At 31.5% G+C, this 10,394-nt stretch overlaps 1 long non-coding RNA gene across 1 annotated transcript; it reads left to right on the plus strand.

Annotated features, from left to right (window-relative positions):
- The first annotated feature begins 1,783 nt into the window (after nucleotides 1-1,783).
- LOC134229287 (uncharacterized) lies at nucleotides 1,784-4,438 on the plus strand. Its single transcript, XR_009984154.1, has 3 exons — nucleotides 1,784-1,845; nucleotides 3,097-3,174; nucleotides 3,535-4,438. It is a non-coding gene; the product is annotated as an uncharacterized LOC134229287 (long non-coding RNA).
- Nucleotides 4,439-10,394: the final 5,956 nt, after the last annotated feature.

Below are 10,394 nucleotides of genomic sequence, written 5' to 3' on the forward strand. Positions count from 1 at the left end.
AATGTGATAATAAAATAAATTTAGAAACTATTATTTTAGCATTATCAAAATCATCATTTTTCCTTCCATTAACTGATTTGTACAATATGCACATGTAGGACTGGGATAGCTCTAAATTGTAGTTAAAAGCTTTGTTTATTAATCACGATATTTCCTGTATAATAAAGAAGTCGTCTTTTTAAATATCCCCGGTTTATTGAAAATGAATAACACAGAGTTTGAACGGTTCACTGTGGTATCGATCTATTGTGTCAATGTATTTTTTTAATATATATATAAGGTGCATAGTCGTGGTTATGGAAGGAAATTTTATGATTGGGTGCATCTCACAGTCATTTCGGCGTAGATTAAGAAACACATTACTCAGTCTAATTAAATAAATGGAGATAACGAACAGTATTCCAGCTAAAAAGTCAATACAATAAGACAAAATAGGAGCAAAGCAAACACGGGCCTCCATAACATCAGAGATAGGAGCAGGTGCCAAGTGAGCATCCCCTACTGACCGGTCATAGCCATTGTGTGCTTCTTACCAGGATTCAACAATCAAATCTTCATATGTGACATTGATTTTAAATATTTTTACTATTTATGAACAATAATAGAAATTATTGGAACTTTTTTAATAAGCATTTCACTCTCCACCTGTACAGTGCCTTATCTATCAAATAATTTAGTAGCAAATTGTGGAATGTAAAACAGAGTGAAAAAATATCCTGAACGATAATGTGGTCAAAAAAGATATTCCCTTGTCGTAAATTAATTAAAAAACATAGTGTTTTCCTTGCAGTGATATAAGTGTATAATTAAGTTCTTTTAATAAACTTCGTTGACACACATACATGTACTTCCTCTGATATTCATTAAGAGCGTGTCTACGAGAAAATCATGCAAAATTAAAAATTTGTTACACAAGTCACATTTTAAAAAGATGATTTTAAATACATAATTTTGAAGAGAATGGACATATATAACTATTGTGAAAATTTTTTTAACAAAGGTGTCCTCCTAATCGAGATAGCCCCGAATCTATTTATAGCCCACTGGTGGGCTGGATTTTCAAGGAAAAATAGCACTTTTATAAGCCCTTCAAAAAAATAAAATGAATCAATGATTTCGAAAAATTTTGTGTTTTATGTTGAATTAATAAGTATAACTTTTTGTTTATAGTTGAATTTTGTTTACCAGATCTTATTAATTTGGGAAATTCAAAAGGTTTTATAAGAGAAAATTCACTTGACTTTTTATATCTCTATGAGAAACGCAGTGCTGTGTTTGATACAACGGGTGAACTTTTGTTTATAATTATCTATCTGATTTAATTAGTTATTTTACACAACATATTTCAAGGAATTTCTTGGATTTACAATGAATCTCGAGATATACACTTTTGAATCTCTTTATTTTTTTACCGAATTATCGATCTTTTCGAACTCTTCAGTGCATGAAGAGTAAAAAAGTCATTATTTACATGGAGGGAAAATGGCAGCGATGTCGTCGGGTATGTGTGATTTTGGTGAAGATTGTGAAGAAACGGCGATATATTATTTGTACGGCTGTGTTAAACAAACCTTTTACCATCTCAAATATTTGGACTCTTAACTCTAAGGGTATAGATCTGCCCGAAAGTTATTTAATTCTATCCAGAGCGGGTATCGATGTAATCACATTAGCACAGCTAAACAAGAATCAGATGCGCGCTTGGTCCGTACTGGAAACGGAGCAAGAGATCTTGTGTACATCCCTTTCATGGTTTATCTAAAACGAAACCAGACTGAGGCATCACACCAGTTTTGAGCCGGGAATTTTGGTTGCGTCTACAGCTATCAGTCCCAATAGATAAAGGTAATAAGAAATTTGTCAAACTGACCAAGTTATGAAATAATATCCTTGAATTATTATACTTAAACTTGATTTTTTTCCTAAACAAGTCTTGAATATATATGATTCCCAAACTTGCTACTTATGTAGTTAAAAGTTTATGGCAACAAAATGACATAACAATAGGTTTAGCTGCAGCAGATCTATAACTCTCCGAAAAAATACATATTTATGACAATCCCGGAGAGCTATTGTGCTAGTTACAATAATATAACTGTGTTTTGGAACACGCCCTCACCACAGTTCGAATTCGTCCCATATACTTGCATTGTAGCAAATCGGAGCGGATCCACTCTGAAATGATTTTGAAGAATATAAAAGGATTTGCACAGGAAATAACTACTAAATTAATCAAAACAAACCTTTTTGAGATTGCATATAATTATGCCTTTTATCCCCAAAAATAATCCATATAAAGGCAAAAATCCTATAAATTTTGTGAACATTTTTCTGCCATGTTTACAATCGGAACTCTCTAGATTGTTCATAGTAAACAGTGGTAAATGCACTGATTACGAGTTATCACCCGTGTTTCTTTTGCTACATTACGAATACACGAAACAAATTCTATCGTTAAACCGGGTCCGTAGGACATTTATCATTTTAACGATAGAAGATTCTATCTACTATTGTGCCACCCATTGAAAAAAAATGGATATTCATTGCATACAAAATGTTGCACATAGTTCTGGATTAATTCTTCCAAATTCTTACCTCAGTCAGACAGTAGGAAGAGCTAAATTGTTCAAATCATGACCCCAGGGGGTTAGGCGGAGCCACAATGGGGAATCAAAGTTTAACATAGAAATATAAAGGAAAAATCTTTAAAAATCTTCTTCTCAAGAACCACTGGGCCAGAAAAGATGAAACTTGTTTGAAATCATCCTGGGTTAGTGTAATTAGTCTAATTAGTCCAATTATGATCAGTGGGTTAGGGGGGTACCATTATGTATTACAAGGGGGAAATCTGGTAAAGAACAGAATGGTCAAAGCCATTCGGGTAACGATGTGGGCCGTGAGCCTCTTGTTTTTCTTTTGTTTTTTTTTTTGTTAGTTGGAGTTGGTAAATTGACCAAATTATGCACGCCAAACAAGACACTTATTGATATTGGATTTGTCCCTTATTACATACAGGTCCATATTTGCCCTGCACTAGATTTGTATTTTTTGAACTTGATACTGTATGTTATTTCCATATATTTTCTTTTTACTTAGACAGAGTTGAGCAGCTGACCTATTCAACCATTGCCTCAATACCTCCACTTAATCTTAGAGATTGCACTGAAGTCAACGGTATGATGTTTATGAATGGTTTCATTAAACTTTCAGACTATGGAAAATCATTAATAAGAAAAAAAATCTTGTATCTTTAAGTCGCCGGAGTTTTTCAGGTGACATTTTTCTATTAAAATTTGTCTGTCATGTGTAGTAAATTAGATTATAAATTTTACAATTCATGACCCCTGAGGGGGGTAGGGTGGGGGTGCACAATATAAATTTGCAATGGGGGAGATCTGGTTAAGAACAGCATCATGGCTAAAGTTCATGGCCAAAAGGGTGAGCAATGTGGCCCATAGGCCTCTCTTTTTGTGATTGCTAATAATTTTATATAAAGTTTAAATACATCATGAGAAGAATTTTCTACATTTTTAGATGTTAACAACAATTCTTATCCTGCTGAAGAAACTTCAGGCAGCAGAACAGTTTGACAGTGTCCAAGCAATAGCCAATGAACTTACAGAATAAATGGCTGTAACTGAAACTCATTAAGTTCAATATTTTTGTACCGTAGTTTTACTTATATTGTTTATATAAATAATACCTGTACTCAGATGTGTATCCCTCATATAATTACATTTAATTCATTGAATTTATTAAAGTGGGAATTGATCAACTTCGAGGGTTTCAACAAACTATATCATCTTGTTGAGATGTTATTTCATTGATATACTGTAGTGTATTTTTCAATAGAACATTATAGAATGAAAGTACATCTTTTCGGAATTTTTTTTTATTTGTTCTCAAACATGGTACATGTACTGGGGTAAAATAATTTTTCAGAATGTTAATGTAGAATTTTGAATGTTTTTTTGTTTCTTTTTCTATAAAACTTCCAATACAGTTTTATAGATTTACAGTTATATTGCATATAATATTACCTGTACTTGAATTTATTCCATTGTGGTTAAGTAAATCCATTCACATTAAAATGGTATGAAAATTGCATCAATTCCTGTTTTAATTTTTTAGCAATTGTGACCTTATGCTTCAAAGGATTATTAGAAGTTTAAAATTATTAAATGTGGTCTTATAAGTACATTTCAACCCGATGTCTTCCAAAGTTCCAAACATACATATCTGTGGAGCTCATTACTTTATCAATCCTCATACTCTCCTTCAACTATACTTACTGAAGATATTTGATATTCAAAGTATATTTAAATACAGATGTGTACATTATATTGTAATGGAATACTTTATATGCACCTGGATGCATAGATAAGGGTCGTGCCGGTATATTGTCTTGTCCTATTTGTCTGTTTATCTGTTTGTCTGATTATCTGTTATTCTGTTGTCTACTTTAACCTTTGCCATAACTTTTGACCTTGTGACCTTGACTTTGACCTATATATTAAAAATAACTTTTCATAACTTTGTTGCCAAAGGGCGTATAGTGTTTCACAAACACATCTTAGTTTTATTGAATCATCTTTAAAAATATTAGTGAAGTTAACTCCCTCCAAACCCTTTGAGGTTTAAAAATAATTGTAAGAATGGTATATTAGTGTAATCTTTTCAGAATGTTGTAATTGAGGAAAAATTTATATTTATTGTAGTACGTGTAGATTATTATGTTCATTTTACAAAATATGTAATAAATATTTAGATTTGAAACATTAAAGAACTAGGTCTAATATGGGCTGGAATTGGCCTTGTTGATTTAAAAATTGGTAAAAGTTTGTTTTCATCATAACTTTGTTATATTTTATAATCCGAAAAATTCCAATTTGTGGTAAAAACACTATTTAATGAACTTTCAAGGAACAAACAAGATGTGTTTGTAAAACACTGATGCCCCCGTATGGCAACATAGCAAAGATTAAGCTTTTATTAAATACAAATTTAATTAATTGGTACCAAAAGTAGGGTATTCTCACTGAAAAACAATTGTGAAATTTGAAAGTAAGCTAATGTTAAAGGTTTTTAATAAGTACACAAATCTCCAAGGTCAAGGTCAAAAGGTCAATGTAATTAGTATCAAATGAAAGGTCTTGCCACATAAAATATTATGTAGAGCATGAAAGCCAAAGCCCTAACCGTTCAGAAGTTATGGTTAACGTTTAATTTCTTAGAAAGTAGGTCAAACGCCAAGGTCAAGGTCAAAGCATCAAAGTAATTGTTATCAAATGAAAGGTCTTGTCAAAAGAATCAAATATGTAAAGTATGAAGGGAACTAGCCCTAAGTCTTTAAAAGTTATGGTCAAGTTTGCTTTTTTAAAGTAGGTCAATCTCAGAGGTCAAGGTCAAAGGGTCAAGGATCTTCATATCCAATGAAGGGTCTTTTCACAAGGATTACATATATGAAGTATAAAAGCCCTATCTCTTACTGTTCAAAAGTTATGGCCAAGGTTAAAGTTTTTCACAAGTAAGAAAATCTACAAGGTCAAGGTCAAAGGGTCAAGGTTGTTTGTATCCATTGAAAGGTCTTTTAACAAACATTTCATATGTGAAGTATAAAAGTCCTGGTGTTTACAGTTCAAAAGATATGGCCAAAGTAAAAGTTTAAAAATTTTCTTTAAAAGTAGGCCAAATTCAAAGGTCAAGGTCAAAGGGTCAAAGTTATTGTTATCAAAGGAAATTCTTGTCATAAGAATCAAATATGTAAAGTATGAAAGCACTAGCCCTTACTCTTTAAAAGTAATGGTCAAGGTTTGCTTTTTTAAAGTAGGTCAAGCTCAAAGGTCAAGGTCAAAGGGTCAAGGATCTTCATATCCAATAAAGGGGCTTCTCACAAGGATTACATATATGAAGTATGAAAGCCCTATCCCTTACCGTTCAAAAGTTATGGTCAAGGTTAAAGTTTTTTCACAAGTATGAAAATCTACAAGGTCAAGCTCAAAGGGTCAAGGTTGTTGGTATCCAGTGAAAAGTCTTTTAACAGACATTACCTATGTGAAGTATAAATGCCCTGGTGTCTACTGTTCAAAAGATATGGCCAAAGTAAAATTTTAAAATTTTCATGTAAAAGTAGGTCAAACTCTAAGGTCAAGGTCAAAAGGTCAAATCTGGTGGTACCCAAGGAAAGGTCTTGTCACAAGAAATACACATATGAAATATGAAAGTCATAGCTCCACTAAATCAAAAGTTATGGGCAAGGTCAAAGTTATTTGTGGTAAATCTAGACAGACGGACGAACAGGGCAAAAACTATCTACATTGAATACTTCGATTACGGGGGCATAAAAAAAATTTTCTCTCTTTACTGTGTATCAGGTTTTATGGCTCTTAGAATTAAGGCAAGAAAAATCTATTTTTAGAACATCTTGAGATAATTGGAGTTGTCTCCCGCTAAAAGTTTAACAAATTGAAAAGTTTTATAATGGAAATGATTAACACTGTTTATATGTGTATAAAATACATCATATCTTTTCCCAGAAATTTGTTTGTATTAAAGTAAAGCTGTAAAGGTAACTGGTATTTTTCATGTGTTTTATAACATTATGGCCATTTGCCAATGACAAACATAGATAGTGCTCATGTACACTATGCTGATCAGCAGATTTTGACCAAATTTACAGAAAAGTCTTACAATACATTGAAATGAATAAATATAATAATGGGAAGTGAAATTGAGAACCTAACATGAATAGCTCTCTGCATGGTTTTCTCATAGACTCCCTCTTAAATGTATTGCACCATTACGTCTGAAGTAAGCCAGACCAGTAGACAATTATCTTTGACAAACTTTTGGACCAAAACGAATTGATAAGGGTGACGTTCAAAATAACAAGTCGGGTATTTTAAGCGTACAAAGTTACTGTTAAAGGACGTGTTTTCAAAATCACCTTGGAAAGAAAATTAATGTTTTGGAAGTTACAGGAATCTTAGACAGTTGGTAAATGAATTTTTCCTTTTTTTCATTTTAATTTTCTTGTTTTCGACATTATTGAGAGAGTGGTTTTCACTGTTTAGGAATTTTCTTTATTAAAATGGAAGTTAAGTATAGACGCTTATATGAAAAAAAAATGATTAGATTATATAGTTCAATTTATGAATATTGTTATGGAACTCGAGGGCCGTTATGCCTATAGTGAATACAACAGAAAAATGTCGCCAATTTATATAGATATTTTTATCCACAGATCTTAATTAGAGGAAGCGGGCGTATACTCCCTTTTTATTACATTGAATAGTCAAACATACTTTAAGACGCAAAGTGATTAAGCCGAACCCATTAATTACCCTCCAACATTTTCACTCCCACTTTACTCACACAAAATATTTTTCAATTTTGAAGCAGTTTACTTTTTTACTTTGTCAACAAAGATCCAATTCATTCGAAATAAACAATTCTGGATATCCCCCTTATTTTATACTCAATCAAATAATTATTTGAATTACATTCAAAACAATCAGGCAATGATTTACAAAAAAAGTGGACATTTTCAATAAATTAGACAGTGAATTAGAAAAAATCCATATCTATTGTAATTTGAACAGATTATCTTTATCGTACTCATTATATTAGTAATGATATGTAGAAGTCCTAGGGTTATTGATTGTAATGATAAGATTGTTGATCAGAAAAATGCCCTGAATATCAATCAGATCGTCTTCTTAAATTACTCTTATCAATTTTGAAAAATGTGATTAAAAGATTAATTTAAAAACTATTATTTTAGCATTATCAAAATCATAATTATTCCTTCCATTTACTGAATTGTACAATATGCACATGTAGGAGTGGGATAGCTCTAAATTGTAGTTAAACGCTTTGTTTATTAATCACGATAGTTCCTGTATAACAAAGAAGTCGTCTTTTTAAATATCCCCGATTTATTAAAAATAAATAACACAGAATTTAAATGGTTCACTACGGTATCGATCTACTGTGTCATTCTATTTTTGTTTGATATATAAGGTGCATAGTCTTTGTTTTTGGAAGGTATTTTTTTGATTGGGTGCATTACACAGTCAATTTGGCGTAGATTAAGAAACGTATAATTAAATAAATGGAGATACCGAACAATTTTGCAGCTAAAACGTCAATAAAATAATACAAAATACTAGAAGGAGCAGAGCAAACACGGGCCTCCAAAACATCAGAGATAGGATCAGGTGCCATGGATGAGTGAGCATCCCCTGCATACCCGTTGTGTGCTTCTTACTAGGATCGGGAAATAACATGAAAAAATGTCACTTATTCAAAAGTACAATTATGGTCTAACGATTAGTAAAAGTAAAGGTAATAAAGCTCGTTCAATTAATAAAATTTTTAAAAGCAGAATTTTCAAGGATTGATACATTGTAGAATAATCTTAACAATTAATTTATCTAATCAATTTCTTCTAGTTGATTTTCACAGTTATATAACAATATATAACTGGATTATATCAAATAAAAGGTGCCACCAAACGAATTTCATTTTATGCTTACAACATAAAAAATTAGCCATTGCATTTCATAACTTCCTTTCCTGAACTTAGTTCATCGTTTATCCTGCTGCGAGGTTCTAAGTTCTGGTTTTGCATGTTTTATATCATAACATGTTTTATATCTTAAGGACAGATGATACAAACAAACTTTTGTCAAAGAATTTGAAAATAACAATTTGGATCATGTTTAAATAAATAAAATGAATAACTTTAAACACGAAGTTTTTATATTTTTTATTCAAGCATGCATAAAAATGGAAATTGAAGTGAAACATATTTGTATAGATTAATAAGGATACTTTCAGAAGGGCAGACTTTTGAAGACCACAGAATGTTTAAAATTTCTTTATATTCTAGAAATTTATTTTTTGCATAATTGACAATGAAATTAGGTCATTAAATATCAACCAATCTTGGCATCCATTTTTTGTTTGTATCATCTGTCCTTAATTTCTATTATTTCTTTTTTGTTCGAAAGAAACACATATGGTAACATGCGAGGTTTAATTTGATATGATATTCAGGCAATCTTTGGCGGTGTTGGCTATATATATGTGCCCTTTTTAAACATATCTTCGAAGGAACTTACATAAAACTCTTTGTTTTAAACCCCATCCGCATATTACCCAATTTTTTTTTTTTAATCGGAAAGAAAATTCTGTTTAGTCAAATTCGGAAATTCTGCAGATACATTTAATTTTATAAGGCTTCATTAATGTCTGTTTTTTTCTGACTCGGGGTACCTTTTCACAGAAAAAAAGGATGTAAACAAAGATACTATTTACCACAACATAAGATCGTTCAATAGGTATGTGTGAAATTTTTTTGAGTTGGGGGGGGGGGGGGGGTAGTGGGACACAACCCTGGAAACCCCCTTTCAAAAATTGCTGGATCCGCCCCTGTATTCAAATGTTATAATGCCATTTATTTTCATCCAAAAATGTGACACATGTCTCCTTTACTTGTATTCTATGCCCCCCCCCCGGAATCACTTTATATAGAAACATTTCATTTCAGGCAGTGTAAATCCAAAAGCATCATCAGAAAGTATTTTTTTCTGTTTTTCGTGAATAACAAGAGATAATAAGTAGAACATGGATATTTAAAAAAAATTAGAATGAAAATATGAATGTCACACTTCAGGCTTTAATGAGGATTTGTCAAAGTTCTTGAAAAGGTCTTAAATATTGAAGAAAATTTGTGAATTATAACATCTTCGACTTTTGATTAAAATATAAGCACAGAATAAAACTCGCAATAAAAATTGTTTCATTGAAATAAGAGAAAAATGACGTATTGCATGACGTCATGATACATGGACAAGAGAAAAATTACGTCACTTTATTTGATATGAAGTCAGAAAGCTAGGGTTCAAGTAAAATTTAATATATTTTCAACTAAAAATGAGCAGTCATTTTTCAGAAATTCATAAGGCCAAAAGAGGCTATTGGTGAACTGAGTTCTTTATAAGATAATAAAAGTGGGGATTTAGAATTTTTGCGAAGTATGTGTCACGTGACGGAATTTTGTATTCTCAAAATTACCGAGGAAAAATATCACGTGGTGAAATATAATATTCAACGTGTCACAGCCCTTGGTTACAACAAAGAGAGCGGTGTACATGTTTATCCATTTTTCTCTTTTAATCAAAAATTAATAAATGGAAATTCTGGAAATAATGGAAACTACTGTTAAAAGGAGAATAATAGACAAACATGTGTTCTCATTATCGTATAGAGAATGAAGAAATTGTAATGAAACCCGCCTCAGATATCAGATTCGTACATCGTAGATACATACTTTTATTCATTGTAATTAAACAAGGTCGTAGATTAGATGTTGATTATTCTTGCCACGA

The sequence above is a fragment of the Saccostrea cucullata genome, unplaced genomic scaffold (assembly GCF_032062105.1).
Source record: "Saccostrea cucullata isolate Sc308-1 unplaced genomic scaffold, CSIRO_AGI_Scuc_v1 ctg4631, whole genome shotgun sequence".
NCBI classification, from domain to species: Eukaryota; Metazoa; Mollusca; class Bivalvia; order Ostreida; family Ostreidae; genus Saccostrea; species Saccostrea cuccullata.